Genomic DNA, 17,890 nt, shown 5'->3' on the forward strand with positions numbered 1-17,890 from the left:
AGCTGCTTCTTATAGGATCTCTCCAAGGAGCTGAGATTCTCACCCATGGATTTGTAACACGTGTATATATCACTCCAGTTCTTCCATCTACCTCCCTGCCCTCTAATGTTCAAAACAAAACAAAAAACCCTCAGAATACACACCACATAACGTAAGTTCAGCAATTGTCTCTGTTTCCAGGTGTGTGTGTAATACTTATCTCTATTTTTATTTGAACAATCCTTACCAATAGGGTTGAACATACAACATAAAGACTTTTCATATAAATGATAATAGTTATATTAAAGTGCTTGAATTGCTAAGACCGATGTCAAAGAGCATACTGCTTATGTTTCCTTCCAGCAGTTTTATGGTTTCACGTCTTACATTCAAGTCTTTAATCCATTTTGGGTTGATTTTTATGTATGGCATAAGATAGAGGTCTCATTCCTCTTTTTTTACATGTGGCTGCCCAGTTTTCCCAACACCATTTATTGAAGAGACTATCCTTTCTCTATTGTATTGAATATGTTCATTGCTCCTTTGTGATAAATTTCTTGTCTACAGATGTGTGGGTTTATTTCTGGGCTCTCACTTCTGGATATGTCTCCTCAAACAAGGGAAACAAAAGCAGAAATAAACAAATGGGACATCAAACTAAAAAGCTTCTGGACATAAAAGAAAATAATCAAAACAAAATGACAACCTACTAAATGGGAGGAGATATTTGCAAATTATATATTCAATAAAGGGCTAATACCCAAAACATATAAAGAACTCATACAACTCAACAACAAAAAAAAAACAAACAACCTGATTGGAAAATGGGCAGAGGATCTGACATTTTTCCAAAGATGACATGCAGATGGCCAACAGGCACATGAAAATATGTTTAACATCACTAATTATTAGGGGAACGCAAACCAAACCCACAATTAGATCACCTCACACTTGTTAGAACTGCTATTATCAAAAAGGCAAGAAATAACAAGTGTTGTCAAGGATGTGGGGAAAAGGAAATTCCTCATGCACTGTTGGTGGGAATGTGAATTGGTGCAGTCACTATGGAAAACAGGATGGAGATTAGAAGTTGAGAATAGAATTATCAGATAATCCAGCTATTCTACTCTGGTATTTAGCCAAAGGAAACAAAAACATTAATTCTAAAAGATACATGCACCTCCATGTTCATTGCGGCATTATTTATAATAGCCAAGGTATGGAAACAACCTAAGTGCCCATCAATGGATGAATGGATAAAGATGTGGTGCATGCACACACACACACACTCACACACACTCACACACACACACACACAAGAATACTACTCAGCCATAAAAAAGATGGACTCTTGTCATTTGCTGCAACATGGTTGGAGCTTGAGGGTGTTATACTAAGTGAAATAAGTCAGACAGAGAAAGACAAATACCATATGATTTCACGCAAATGTAGAATTTTAAAAAACAAACCAAAAATTCTCAAAATAAATGGATAAACCAAACAAAAACAGAGATACAGAAAACAGCTTAGTGGTTAACAGAGGGGAAGGAATTGGGGGAACAAAAATGGGTAAAGGGGGTCAACTGAATGGTGACAAATGGAAACTACATTTTTGTTGGTGCGCACACTGTAGTTTATACAGAAGTAGAAATATAATGTTGTGTACATGAAACATGTAATATTATAAACCAGTGTTACCTCAGTAATAAAGTGCTTGCATATGCCAGATACTAGGCTAACCACTTTATGAACTATGTTCTATTGGAGCCAAAAACAACCTATTTTATGATGAGGAAGATGAGGGAAAAAGTCACAAAGGAGTTAAATAACTTTTAAGATTTGTAGTCTTCACGTAGACCCTGTCCAGTACCACTACTTGGAATAACGAGTTGATAATTGTTGATGGAGTTATCGGGGAACTGTTCAGCTTGGATGACATGTGTGTTAGCCTCACATCTCTACTATGTAACTCATAATGGAAACATGTCATCTTTGGCATGCAATAGTTACACCTTCCACCTACTTTGTTTCTCTGGGAGATATACTGTATTGGCAACAAGAGATCCATAGTCTCTTTCCTGATAGTTTTGGTAAAGAAGGCACATAGATAACCAAGTTTGAAATTTTAGTCTCTTTCAGGAAGACTTACAGGCCTTGAGTCTGTGACCTGTATTCATTATGTAAAACAGCTAACTCATGTCAACTGGGTCTGTTTCTTTATGAAGGGATGAGAGAGTAACTTTACATGTACTTAAAAAAATTTTGTTTTCTATTGGTGTATAGTTGATTTGCAATATTATGTTAGTTTTAGGTGTACAGCAAAGGGATTCAGTGATACATATACATATCTCTATTCTTTTTCAGATTCTTTTCCCATATAGGAATTTTACATATTTTGACTTGAGCATTTCATTACTCATGTAGAAATAGTAGACAATTGTTGGATGTGTGAAAAGTATCGACTCTGAGTTGAAGAAGTAATTGGCTTTGGGATTGGGGCCTGAGCATTTGAGCAAAAGTAAGGGTTAACTGGTAGGTGTGTAAAGGTTTGGTAGGGACATGACTTGCACATGTCAATGGGCAGAGCTTCTGGAGACCCTGTGATCCACTGTTTCTGGTACAAGAATTCTTAATAAGATGACACAGTTCTCTCTTACAAAGAAAATGCCTCCATCTATGAGGGCAAGTCTTTGCATTCCCTTGATTTCCACTTCTTTCCTTCATGCTGGTCCCACCCTGAAAGAACTCTCCCAAACCCTGGGTGGCAGGGACCTCGTAGAATGATAAGGGACAGGGCTGAGTGTTGGAGGAAACCCTGGAGAAGGGAGTAGCTTCTAGGTCCATTTCTGCTCTGTTAAGTTCTGTCACTAGGAAATATTACTTAAAACCTCCTTGGACCTTAATTTCCTCAACTGTCAAATGAGAAGACTGGACCAGATACTGTTTAGGACTAGGTTATGTGTTACAAGGGATAGACCCCATTCTTGAAATTGTCACGATGGATCTTGATAGTGACAGAGTCTTCGATTTGCTTTTTCTTTTTTTTTTTAACTCAAACTCATTTTCTTGTTTAGAAATAAATTTATAAATAAACAAACAAACAAATAAATAAAAGGGTGCAATTGCTTGCTTTCTAACAAACTAGTTTTTGTGTGCTCTGGCAGGTGCTAACAGAGATTTCATACCCCTTAAGAATAAACCAGATCCGAAAGCGAGGAAAATCAGTATACTTAATTTTGAGAGAGGGAGCAAGTGAGAACCTAACAAAAGACTGAAAAATCTTATGAAAGAGTCAAAGATGTGGGATATTCTTTTTTCTGTCTGAATTAATAATATTGAACATACGTTCAGCTAGAAAAAAAGGACCTTCCCTTTGCCTCTACTTGGTTAAAATATAAGAAAAATGTTACATTCTGTGTAAGACTTTCAGATTCAGTGTGACAATCATTTGAAATTCCAATCAGGCTGCTTAGATTCTGTTACTAAAAAAAAAAAAAGATTAAATCAGGAACTAAAATAAAGTGTCTAATAATTGCTTTGGGAAAAATGTATGTGCTTCTATGGAGGAATGTGTCAGATAGAGCTTAGCAAAATTTCGTAGTCAGGGCAGCCCTGGCCAGTTAATGGGATCAAATGCTTGGCTGACTGATTGATTATTTACGTAGAAATCATCATTATGATAAGAAAAAAGAAGTGGATTCAAGGGTTTCAAGTAAAAGGGCATCTGGAGGTGGCTAATGGGGTAGATCGGGACAAGAGTGAGGCGAGGAGGGGGCCATACATCCCAGGTTAGAATAAACTGGGAAGACTAGTCGGTTTCTACGAGGAGTTGCTTTGGGAGCCTGATGTTCCCAAACAGTGTCCACGTTCTATGTTGCCTGTAATCCCAGGCGGATTACAAATCACTCTCTTCATCTGCAAAACAAAATAGCCATTTCACCCAGATACTGCAACTCAGCTTCAGACAGACCCCAAAATTCTTAAAAATGGCAGTGCTCTTATATGAAGATTGAAAAAATCTTAGATAGAAGATTAAGCAGTTGCTGAGATGTGAGAAACAGAAGTCAAGGAACATTCCCTACATGTTCTTACGTTTGGTTTTTTTTAACATCTTTATTGGAGTATAATTGCTTTACAATGGTGTGTTAGTTCCTGCTTAACAAAGTGAATCATGCGAATGATTTGCAACAAAGTGAATAACAAAGTGAATCATGATTTGATTTTTCTAATGCCAAAGTGGATTTTTGTCTGATCTAAGGTAAACTTCCTCATTTACTAAGTAGAGCCATTCTCTGTTTCTGTGATTACTGTGTCACATTACTGGGGAAAGGTAACAGGACTAATAGTAGAAGTTTATTTTTTTTCACTTTGCCGTGTAACCTTAGATTTCATGTTACTTTTATTCACATAAAATTAAACTTATAAATTTATTCATCATATCGTGTTTTTCAAATTGTTACATTTATTTTAAAACTTCGTTCCTTTGATTTTCTCCCTCCAGTCTGCACATCAGTATCAATATCTCCTTCCTTTTCCAGTAACTCACAGCACAATCTGCTGTGTCCTTTCATGTTTTCCCTCTACTCATCTAAGGCGCCTATACTCACATATGTACATACTGGGTTTTTCCTTGAGTCTTTGTTTGGAATTAAATGATATAAGGAATGTTTTCCTACAGCTTTTTGTACTCTACTTCATCAACATCTCTCATCTGGTGGCTTTAATTTTTTTACATGACTACCTAATATTCACTAGTGTGACAGTGCGAAACATTGTTCAGCCTCTTCTCTAGTAGTAGGCAAAAAATTTATTTCCAGTTTCTGTCCATTCCTAACAATTCTGCAGAAGGTTTCCAGGAAGAATTAGAAAGTGTTGGAGTAAAGACTTTATTACAATTTAACAGCTATTATTGGATTGTTTTCCAAAAGAGCCACAGCATTTTAAGTTCTACTAATTTAAGAACCCCTTTTCCCCATAACCCTACCAACATTAGGTACTATAGTCCCTTTTAGTATGTATCAGTCTGATGTCAATAAAATGACAATCTATTATTTATTTTGCACTTACCTCAATTTTCATCAATATGAGAATCTTTTCACATAGTTGTCCAATTTAGTTTTTTGTTCATAAATTTTCATTTATGTCATTTATCCATATTTTTTTTCCTCCTGAATAGTCTTTCTTGGTAATTTATAAGAGTTCTGGATATATTAAGGAAAATTTTCTTCTTACATCTGTTAATTTTACCTCCACATAGGTGATATTGAGTTTATTTGTGGTATCTTTCTACGTGCACCCTTTTTTAACTTTTAATTTTCCGAAAATGTAAATTCTTAGCTTCTGAATTTTTAGTCCAAAGTTTCTCTGAACCCCACATTGTACAATAATAGACTTCCTGATTTATTTCCTTCATGATGTTTATTAAGTACTTAGTTTTAAAATTTAAGCCTTAAATCCATATAAAATTTTTAATGTAAAATGGGGGCTCATTTTTGTTTTCTGGACAACCAGCTGTGCCTGCTTATTTATGAAATAGTTGATCCTTTTCTCACTAACTTTTGAAGAACTTTCATACTGTTTTCCATAGTGGCTGCACCAGTTTACATTCCCACCAACAGGGCACAATGGTCCCTTTTTCTCTACATCTTTGCCAGCATTTGTTATTTCTTGTCATTTTGATAATAACGATGCTAACAGGTACGAGGTGATATCTCATTGTAGTTTTGATTTGCATTTCCCTGATGATTAGTGAGGCGGAGCCTCTTTTCATGTACCTGTTCGCCACCTGGTTGTCATCTTTGGAAAAATGTCAATTCAGATCTTCCACCCATTTCTTAATTGGATAGTTCCGTTTTGTTTGTTTGTTTGCTATTGAGTTGTTGGAATTTTTTATATATTTGGGATATTAACCCCTTATCTGATGTGGTTTTCAAATATTTTCTCCCACCCAGTAGGTTACTTTTTCATTTTGTTGATGGTTTCCTTTGCTGTGCAGAACATTTTAATTTGATGTAGTCCCACTTGTCCGCTTGTTTGTTTTTGTTGCCTTTGCTTTTGGGGGCAAATTCTACCCCCTCCACCACCCGCCAAAAAAAAAATCATCATTAAGACTCGTGTCAAGGAGCTTAACTCTTATGTTTTCTTCCAGGAGTCTTCTGGTTTCAGGTCTCTCACTCAAGTCTTTAATCCGTTTTGAGTTAACTTTTGTGTATGGTGTAAGATAGGGGTCCAATTTGATTATTTTGCCTGTGGCTGTCCAGTTTTCTTAGTAGTTTTTGAAGAAAATTTTTTTCCCTGTTGTATATTCTTGTCTCTTTTGTCATAAATTTATTGACCACGTATGTGTAACTTTATTTCTGGGTGCTCGATTCTGTTCCATTGCTCTATTTTCTGTTTATATATTTGTCCTGCGTCTCTTCATCTTACAAAACTCTCCTTAGTATGATAAGGTTTTAATTATTTTTTTTACTGGCATCTCATGAATTTCTCTCTATAAAATTATACAGATTTTCTTTTAATATTTATATGTTATTTAATTTTCTCACTTTATTGAATTTACTGAAACTGCCAAGTCAATTTTAAATAGCAGTAGTGATCATGGATTTCTGCTCTAGTCTTGATTTTTCTTTTTTTAGTGTTGATTTTTAATTGAAATATTTTTGTTACATATGCTTCTTGTGGTTTTTGATAAACAAACTTAATTAAATATGTGATTTATTTATAATCTTTTGTTTGGCATATCTGATGAATTTTGTGAAATGCTTTTTCAGAACCCGAAGGTATAATTATTTCTCTATTTTTATGTTTTGGATTCTGCTAATATGTTTTCTGGTATTAAAGCACTATTGCTTCCCTGGAGTAAATTCAGCTTCTTCATAGTATACTGTGTTTCATGTATTGTCAGACTCTGTTTCATAAATTTGTACTTAGAATTTTCACTATATTCATGAATGAAATTGGTCCATAGTTTTCTTTTTTATACTATCTTTTTGACTTTTGGTAATAAAGTCATGCTGATTTCAAAACTGAATTAGAGACTCCCATCTTTTGCTTAGAACAGTTTTTTTCTTAATTTTCTAAAGGTTAGACAGATATCGAATGACTTTCCTAATTCTTTCTATAATTATTGATATAATCTCACTTTTGATGGCTCTTAATAAATGTTAGTAGTTTACGTTTGACCAAGAAGCAATCCATTTTCTCCAGGACCCCAAAATATGCTGCTCCACAGTTGCAAATAGAATTCCTCTCCTATCTCCGCTTTTTAAATTTTTAAAAATATTTATTTATTTATTTATTTATTTATTTGGCTGCATCGGGTCTTAGTTGTGGCACTAGGGATCTTTGCTGCTGAGTGTGGGATCTTTTTAATTGTGGCATGTGAACTCTTAGTTGTGGCATGCTGGATCTAGTTCCCTGACCAGGGATCAAATCCAGGCCCCCTGCATTGGGAGTTATAGGGACTTCCCTGGTGGTCCAGTGGCTATCTCTGCTTTTAACTGCAGTCTCAGATCCAGACATTTTTATTTTTGCTCTTTTTACACAATCAGGATTACAAATGGCTTTTTATAATGTATTAATCCTTCAAAGATCTAGGTTTGGATATCTCTATTTTTTCTATTACATTTTTATTTCACATTTCAGAAATTTCAGCTTTTACTCTATTTCCCTCTTTCTGGAATCAATCAGTGTTCCCCTTTCTCCCCAAATTTCTTAAAATAAGTTCTTAGTTCTAGTTTTGTTTTCCTTCTTTAATTATGAAGGTTTTTTACTATCCATTTTCTCCAAAATACTCTTTTCCTTGTGTACTGTAAGTTTTGGTATAATGTATTTTCTTTTTAACTAATTGCTTTATAGATAAATTATAATTTCCATTTTAATTTTAGCCAGAACTATGTGAGTAGTTTAAAAAACAATTTTTGGAAGCAGCTAACATATTTTTGTCACAATTTTTTTTCTCTAATTTTATTGCCTTATCAGAGAATATGGCCTACAAATGTCTGCTGTAAGTTTTAAGGTTTTCTTTGTGTTCAAATATTTATTTTTTTGATATATTATAAGAATATATAAAAAAGTATGTTCTCTGAAAGATTTAAGGTTCTTTTGTAGCACTTAATTCCACTGTATTTTTACTTTCATTTATATTTTTTAGCTTTGATCTAGTGGAATTGACTAATCTGGAGAGAGTTTTGTTTCCCAGTAGACTTTTACAGTTATCCAATTATTCCTGCTTTTTTAATACTTTTTGGTTTACATATTTAGCTAATACATTATTTGGTTTACACAGCTTAAGTTTAGGACCATTTGTATCTTTTTTTAAAGGTGTTTGTTTACTATTTAAATGGACGGTTTTTACCTTGTTCATTGTTTTTAATCTTTAGAAACAAGTTGTTTGCTATTAATTTTGCCTCCTTTGCCTTGATATTGTTTGCACTGGACTGGTATCCCTTGGTTCGTTTCTTCATATCACACTTCTTTTTTTTTTTTTTTTTTTTTCCGGTACGTGGGCCTCTCACTGCTGTGGCCTCTCCCATTGCGGAGCACAGGCTCCAGACGCGCAGGCCCAGCGGCCATGACTCACGGGCCCAGCTGCTCCGCGGCATGTGGGATCTTCCCAGACCGGGGCACGAACCTGTGTCCCCTGCATCGGTAGGCGGACTCTCACCCACTACACCACCAGGGAAGCCCCATATCACACTTCTTTATCAGTTTATTGTATAGCTCTTTCCTCCAAATAGCCTATAGTCAGGATCTGCTTTTAATCCAATCTGACAGTTTGTCTTTCAATAGGGCAATTGAGTATATTTTTGTTTAATGTTAGAACTTTTATGCTTGATTTTGCTTTCCATATCAAAGTTTTTCAACTTGGGCACTACTGATATTTGGGACCAGATAATTCTTTCTTGTGAAGACTGTCCTATGCATTGTAGACTGTTTACCAGTATCACACGGCTTCTACCCACTAGATGGCTTTCACATCCCCCTCCAGTTGTGACAACCAAAAATAACTCCAGGTGTTGCCAGATGTCCTGTGGTGGGGAAAAATCCCCACGCTTCCCCAACTCCAATTAACATCTGCTTTATACATTTTAAAAACCACAGTTGTCTTATTCCAGGCCTAGAAGCTCCACACATAGGTTATTTGTGCGGGCAACTTCATCTGGGTTACATGTACCTAGGGTAACCAACCATCTCCTTTGTCTGGACTGAGCAGATTCCTCAGACATGGTACTTTCAGTGCTAAAATCAGGAAAGTCTTGGGAAAACCAGAGTGAGTTGGTCACCTTGGATGTACCTCTTCAGTCCTGTTCTTATACCGTATAGACTTGACCAAAGAGAACAGCCCAGTAAGGTCCATTCAGCCACTAACCCAGTTCTCATTTTTCACTGTTTCCCCAGTTGACGCATCCTGGTCTAAGTACATTCTGAGCTCAGAGTTGTGAAATTGTATTAAAAATCCTTAGACATTTGTCTCTGAGAGTCATACTAACATGCTTCTACACAGATATGAGGCCTATCCTGTACCCTTTTAGATATAATCATATCTGTATATTATATTATTTATTCTTTACTGTAGTTTTCTCTACTCTTAAGTTTTCCTCATTTTGAAAGCCCTTCTGGATCATTTGTTGTTTCATTAATATTTCTCCCACCATCCCCCAAGTATTTTCCTCAGGATACTTAGGTAAAATACTTTCTGAGTTCTTATTTATCCTTGAATAACTTAATTTTACTCTGATAGGTGAATGGTAACTCTGCTAGGTATAGAATTCTTGAGTTCTTGTTCTTTTCTCTCTTGAGTTCTTTTTTTTCACGTGGTCCTCAAGCTTCTAGGATTGCATATGAACAGAATGATGCCAGTTTGATTCCTTTAGATTTGTGCTTTTTTTCTCTCTTTTTCTGACCGTACCACACAGCTTGTGGGATCTTAGTTCCCTGAACAAGGATTGAACCCGGGGCCTCGGCGTGAAAGCGCTGAGTCCTAACCACTGGACTGCCAGGGAATGCCCTAAACTTGTGCTTATATGATTTTTCTCTTGTCCTTGTTTTATTTTTTAAAGATAATAAGCACACATTACTCTTTTATATCTATCTCCTCACTGCTACTAACAGTTTGGATCTTGTGATGGTGGAAAGAGTGTCAGGGGAGGAAAAGAACGGCCTCTCACCTTCTTTCTTTATTTTTTAATTAATTAATTAATTAATTTTTGGCTGCGTTCGGTCTTCATTGCTGCATGCGGGCTTTCGCTAGTTGTGGTGAGGGGGGCTGCTCTTCATTGCTGTGCCCAGACTTCTCATTGTAGTGGCCTCTCTTGTTGTGAATCATGGGCTCTAGGCACACAGGCTTCAGTAGTTGTGAAGCGCAGGCTCAGTAGTTGTGGCTCGCAGGCTCTAGAGTGCAGGCTCAGTAGTTGTGGCGCACGGGCTTAGTTGCTCCGCGGCATGTGGGATCTTCCCGGACCAGGGCTCAAACCCACGTTCCCTGCATTGGCAGGTGGATTCTTAACCACTGCGCCACCAGGGAAGTCCCTCACCTTCTTTAACTTAAGGGCAAATATCTATTTTTCAATAAATATTTTGTTTGGTTTTAAGGAATTCTCTATTTGTTCGTGAAAAAAAAATCCATTTGGCATTTATCTGGGAGCTCTCATCCTCTGCTCTGCATTTCTACTGCCCTAGAGGCCCTCCCAGAGGAAATAGGCATGAGTGGGGTGTAGGAGAGGAGGAGGGCATCTTCCTGTCGCCCAGATTCTGATGGTTATGAAGAACGTGAGGAGCTCTGCTTGTGGTCTAGAACCTCTTGTGGGTCAGAATGCCATCTGGATCATGTTTTCAAGAGAACATCACAACTCAAAGAATTATTCAGGAAATTCACATTCTGGGTCTGGTGTCTGAGACTTGATGTATACACACGAAATGCAGGAAAGATCCCTCCTCTCTGAGCTGAGCTCTCTTGCTTTCTATCAAAGCAGTTTTTCGAAAAGCACATTTTATAACAATCCCATCTTCTGAAGAAACCAGAGGGAGTGGTAAGTAGATGAAACATCCGTGACCTCACAGCTGGAAATGGAAGGGAAACAAGTCAATTACAATGCTCTCAGAATATTAGGAGCCATCAAGAATGCACAGAGGGATTTTATTCCATGCTCTGGGGGCCCCTATTTTTGGATCAGTGGCTGTGAAGGTGAACTCATCCTGTAAAGTTCCATTCCAATGCGACCTTCACCGTGAAGTTCTTAGCAGGAAATGGATTCTTGCTGCTCCAAATCCTGAGAACACTTTAGGTCACTCATGACACTCACGCTGTCTTAGGTCTTGAGCTATTTTTGTTCACATCTTCTTTTTCCTTCTCGGGGGTGGTTGTTACAGTCAGGGGTTGTCTGATCCATGGCTGTATTCTCCTTAGTCTTTAGCCCAGTGTCTGAAGCATAATAGGTGTTTAATACTGGCAGAGAGGTGGATGGATGGATGACTTAAAGAAAGAAACTTGAATCTTCCTATTTGATATTTTTCCCCCGGGATAAATTTCCTTCATCTATCTGGTTAATGTTAGTTTTAGGTCTATATTCCATTCTATTGCTATATGCCTTCCAGCCATCCATGGTTTTCCTTCTAATTTAGTTTGGTGTATATTTAAACCCAGATCAGAAAGATCTTGCATTAAGTAAGCCTCCAGGGTGTCAGTAAACATCAGGTAGCTATAAGGTATCTTTTAACCATTAATTTGCTTTCCAAAAGTTTTCCAATTTTTCTTTCTCTTCACTTCCTCTTACCCCTCCTATCCTTGCATTGTCTTTACTACCCTTGGCCATCCCCTCTTACCTACCCCAATATACAAATATACCACATACCAAAACACTCTGTTATTTTGTTTATGGACTAATACTGATATTGTGTTCCATTTCTGTGGTGAATTTCTTTAGGTTTTTTGTTGTTGTTAAGATTAAAGATACTCTTCCCCCAGTCAGGAAAACATCTTAATAAGATATGGATTTTTATCCTGGGCACAGAGCCTAGGAGAGAATTGGGATTTTATAAGATTCCACTGTATCACAGGACTTTGAATATGCGTCTCTGAGTTACAACAGACGACATTGACTGGAGTATTAATCTTTAACCCCTTCTTATTTTCAAACTATTTCTAAAAATCCTTTATTTTGATCTACATTTAAAAACAAATAAAAAGTGTTTTGCAAGTTCTAATGATTTCCAAGAATATTCCCTTAGCTACAGGTCTTATTTACTGAGCTAACATTATGACTGAATCTACATATTGACAGGGTTTTCTCCATCAGTCTTTAGAAAAGATGACTAAATGCATAAGACTTGAGGGAATTATGAGTCTGTGTACAACAGGACTTCAGTTACTAGAAATTCTATATTCTCTGTTGGCTAGTAAAACTATTCTTGGTTGAAAGGAAGAACAATCAGCTCAAACTAGGATGCAGAAAGGAACCTGCTAGATTTTCTGTACCTAACCACAGTGTTAGAAGGACAAATGTATAGTCATGCTTCAGTGCAACTGAATATAGGGTGGGTACCAACAGCTCTTCTTTCTTCTCTGCTTCTTCTGTATGTTGGCTTCATTGATGCAAATTACATTCTGCCACAGGGCTGGAATCCTGGCCACCAGCAGCTCTGAAGCCCTGTATCTCTCACCTTGCTTCTACAGAGAGCCTGGAAAGTCAATCTCTATCCAAATTTGAAAAGCATTGAACAATACTGTAAATTGACTCATCTTGGATGAGGAATAAGGCCCAGAGCTATCAGTGGTCATCCCAGGACACTGTCAGTAAGTCTATGGTGATACCCAAATATTCAAACCCCACATTTAACATAGGAGTGGGACTGTTCCCAGAAAATTGGAGCTGCTATTCTGTGTAGACTAAATGTTAGTCTTTTTTTTTTTTTTTATGAAGGCTAAGGGGCAGAATTTTGAGAAAAGAAACTTTATGAGGAAGCATTTGTAAGGGATGAAAATTACTTCCTGCTTCTTTGTGAGGAGGTCTCCTGAGGGTGAAAATTCTAGGAATGAGTAGCAAGTAATCTCATTTTTTTCCTGAAGTTTGATTCAACTATCTTTCTTCCTTTAAACTCTCAAATTATAATCCCGGGTATAAAGTGTGTTCTCAGTAAACCCTTGTAAACTTGACTTAGAGCACTTAGCATCTGAGTTCCACTGTACACACATCATTACCCAAGGTGGGGCTTCAGTATTCACAGGGCATGATTGTGGTTTCTCATGTCTGTCAAGTCATTCTGTATGTAAGATTTGTGACAGGAGGAAATGGGAGGTAAGGATGAAGGGGATGTCCGGCTCAGAGTCTCCAAGACCTTAAATGTCCTGACTGAAAAGACCCCATGACTTGGTTAGGATGGGACTGATCCTCCCTGCGTATTTAACCAGGTGTTTCTCTAAAGGTCGATAAAATTTGGTACTTCCCAGTTTTAAACTTGCATTTGAAGGTCCAAGAAGGCAAATTAGCGTTTGCCAATACTCGATGATACTCGAGTATTTTGTGATACTCGATGTTTTTTTGTTTTGGAACGAGGCCAAGAATGTGTCCGTGTAAGATGTCCCAGTTTGTCACAATCCCTGGAAATCGTGTCAAGGGAACTGGCATTGGAGAAAAGTGGACTGTTCCATGGAAAGAAGCAACTCCTTCATTACATGTTAGACTATCATGCCCCCAAAGCTTGCAGATGTCTATTCACACAAAATATCTTTATTGCCCTGAATTGAATTAATCCTCACGGGGAAACTGAGAATCCTATCCTACTGATCTTTCTCCTAGCCTCTTGGCATCAGAAAGACCTTTATGTTCATCTACTTCAGTGTTTCTCAAACTCTAATGTGCCTCAGAATAATTTGAGGAGTTCGCTGAAAATGTAGATTCCTGGTGCCATCCCAGACATTCTCGTGCAAGAGATTGGTAATGGAGGGCAACAAGGAATCTGTATGTGTTTTGACAATCAGTTCAAATAATCTGAGACAGACAGCCTGCAACCATGCTGTGACAAATCTAAGTCTAACTCCATCTTCCTCCCAAAGGGTTGCCTTTTCTGTCAGTGGACATGTATCCTCATCAGCTGAGTAACCACCTGGCAGGGGATTTATGGAGAGGATTCCAGCATAAGAAGTAAAGCTGAACCACAATGAACATTTTTGAGTCCTAAAACCTATGTTTTGATCTTTTTTATAACATCAATGATTGATCGTTACCCACACTTTCTTGTAATATTTCTGGTGAGATGATGCCCACTACATTACAAAATTGTCTTATTTTATTACTAAATGAATCTAGTTAATCATACTTGATTAAATGAAAGTCATCGTCACACTGACCCCCTTTCTAATCTCTATGCTAACAGAGTACATCTCCTGCTTTGTCTGCAATGCAGCTTTTCAGGTATTTAAAGACATTCATCACACCCCACTAAGCGTTTTCTATTCCAAGATGAACTCTGCTAATTGTTTTCATCATTCTACGACATGGTTTCCAGGTTTTGATCCCCCAGGTTAACCTTCCAGACTTGTTCTAATCATTCAAACATGCGTGTAACTCAACACAGTGGTCTAGATAGAGCTTAACTACTGGGGAAAACTAGGGTCTGGGTTTTGAGGAATGGGATGGTGGAGGAGGGAATGCGGACAGATTTTGGCCATTGCCACCTCAAACTGGGAGACCATATTTCTTTTTTTTTTATTATTTAACATCTTTATTGGAGTATAATTGCTTTACAATGTTGTGTTAGTTTCTGCTGTATAACAAAGTGAATCAGCTATATGCATATGTATATCCCCATATCCCCTCCCTCTTGCATTTCCCTCCCACCCCCCACCATCCCACACCTCCAGGTGGTCACAAAGCACCAAGCAGATATCCCTGTGTGATGCAGCTGCTTCCCACTAGCTATCTGTTTTGCATTTGGTAGTGTATATATGTCAGTGCCACTCTCTCACTTCATCCCAGCTTCCCCTTCCCCCTCCCCGTGTCCTCAAGTCCATTCTCTATGTCTGCATCTTTATTCCTGTTGGGAGGCCATACTTCTGACTCGCTAAAAAATGGCATTTGCCTTAAGGAAAAAAGTCAAAAAAAAATTTTTGGGGCCCACATAGAGTCCCTGATAAACAAAACTCAGATTGTTTTTCATTCTAGGAACTTCTGTTAAGCAGGTTTTCCTCCATCTGACTTGAGTACTTGTTTTTTCTGAACTTACATGAAGCCATGTAAATGAAAGAATGGATTTATTTTGGTCAGTAAGGCATTCTTTAGACCATTCATTCCACCCCCAATCCCCATTCCATCCCCAACAGTTTTCTCGGTGTGACCTAGACTAACTGTGTTAGTGTGACTCACACTAACTGTGAGTCCATATAATATTTTGAAAATGTCTAACATGTAATATAGGGCTCCTTTAAAGTTTATCTTTTGCCCCCCACCTCCACTAATGGTAACTATGTGAGATGATGGATGTATTAACTTGATTTTGATAATTATTTCACAACATTATATGTGTGTGTGTGTGTGTGTGTGTATATATATATAATCACATTGTACACCACAAATTTATAGAATTTATTTGTCAATTTTACCTCATTAAAGCTGGAAAAATATCCAAAATTCTGAGGGCTGAGAGCTAGCTTGCTTTGAATGTGGTTTCAGATAAGCAGCCACACAGACCAGCTGAATCATGACGGCTACGTAAAGGTCTTTCTCCCCATGACAGAGTATATCTGTTCGGAAGTGGGACCGGGAGTAGCAGTCATTCTACAGAAACAGACATCAGACAAGACGATTAAATCCACACCAGCATGCAGAGAGCCCGACTTTTGACTGCTAAGGTACAACACATCTCATAGGCACCTCATCGAAGATAAAAAACAAAAAGAATTATTTTTATTTTCAGAAAGATAAAATGGAATTGATCTTCTGGTATATGGAAATTCTTTTTCTTTATTTTCTAAACTTTTTGAATCCTGACAAGCTAGGGAACACCTTAGGTCCTTCTTCCTCCAATCCCCAACTTTCCTAAGACTGATCATCACAGAGCTTTTTATATTTTTATTCTATGGCAGCTCAAACAAAACTTGTGTTTTCCTCCTCATCCCAAAATCCCAAGGGCCTTGCTATGTATACAGTGTGGGGTGCAAATGCCATTTGATTAATGTGATTATTCCACACAGTTGCAGGTAAGTTGCAGTTAAATATGAGAATACAATTAATGTAAAACTTTATATGCATTTTCCTGTTTACCCTACTCAATATACTTGTTTCAACATAAAGCTTATATGTGTATATCTCTTTTTGTCTCTCTATCCTTTTCTCCCTCTCTCTCTCTCATGTATAGGTATGTATGCATAAAAATTTGGCTTATGTCAGTTCTACCGGCTTTAGTTTAGTGAGATCATCGTTGTTAATTTCAGCTGTGCTTAGAGCAAGGTAATTCAGGTGTAAATTAAATATCTAAAAGTTGTGTAACAGATGGAGTCTCCTCTAAAATATGAGACAGAGTGACCAAATGTCTCTTCCTCAAACTTGCCATCCAGGTCCCTGAATATCTTTATCTAAGAGACTCACTCTCAAACCCCTATTTAGAATGCCATGTACCTCAAATATATATTTTTCCATTCTAAGAATACAACCATTAGGGTGTCAAGAATTCATTTTCAGTTTTGGGTTAATATTCATCTAAGTCTTTTGGCAGGGACAGGGCATTTTGATAATACGAATGCCTTAATTCCTCACAGCACCATTCTGAACTTTTTCTAATCAAAAAAGGAGAAAATAATTTCTCTTTTCCATTAAATATTCAGTGGGCAAACACTAATATGAAAGAAAATTGAAATTCTCTCCGTGGCACACTCAACAAATGACAGTTTAGATTATATTAGAAATACTGTAATTCTTTTCAGGTCAGTTAACTGAGTAAGAAATGGAAATCTAAAATGAAGCTAAAACATCGTATTAAGTATTACAATGTGTGCCTCCATCTCTCGGCAGCATGGGATGGTGGAAGGGCTGAAGGCTTTGGAGGCAGAACAGACTCAAGGGAAAATCTGGCTTCTGACACACACAGCTGAGTGGCCTTAGATGACATTCTTTGTGAGTCAGTGTTTTTCACCTGAATCCATCAGGTCTCTGGACCCTCCACCAAGTGAAGGCTCTGATGAGACATTTGCAAGTCCAGAACTAAATCTAATGGGCCCTGGACCAGCATGATTTCCTCAGGGTTGGTAAACCTCCCCCACTGATGGAGAACCTCTGGATAGGATGCTCGCTGGTGATGCTGGAGGCTTAGCCCCTCTGTGGTCCTTAATGGGCTCCATTGCTCTGGACCGCGTTGGGGGCTGGAATACTTTCTCCAAAAAAGGCTGAAATGATTCTCTGAGCAGCTGTCTGTTCTCAAATAATTCTTTTGTTTGTTTATCTATCCCAGTAAGACATCCTTTAGGGCTCTTTAGTATTTGAAAGAGGTATTTATTCTGCTTTTTTCTTATCTGTTGTTTGCTTGTAAGTGTCTGTGTTAGAGTGAAGTGCTACCAGAGCACTGCTAATTGTTTTGCTTCAGGTTCATCTTTCTCCTGCTGCCCTGGTGGCCACATGATTGAGTCCTCTTACCCACAGTGACCCCTCCTTCCCATCACCTGGTGCTGCATACTGTGCTTGGGTTAATGGTGGCTTCTCCCTTTTGACTTGTACCTGCATGGACCTGAAGCAGAACTGCAGCTTCACAGCTTCCTAGCTTCCTATTGTAGGTCACTGGAATTAAAGTCAGTGAGGGAAGGATTCTTTCTTTTAGACCCTCCCATCCTTCTCTACAACCTCCCTGAGGGACTCTGTTCTCATCCTTAGAAGCTTATTGGTGGTCCAAGGATCACTTCCCTTTTTAGGCTCCCATTTAAGTC

The sequence above is a fragment of the Mesoplodon mirus genome (assembly GCF_964341445.2).
Source record: "Mesoplodon mirus genome assembly, chromosome: 13".
Taxonomy (NCBI): Eukaryota; Metazoa; Chordata; class Mammalia; order Artiodactyla; family Ziphiidae; genus Mesoplodon; species Mesoplodon mirus.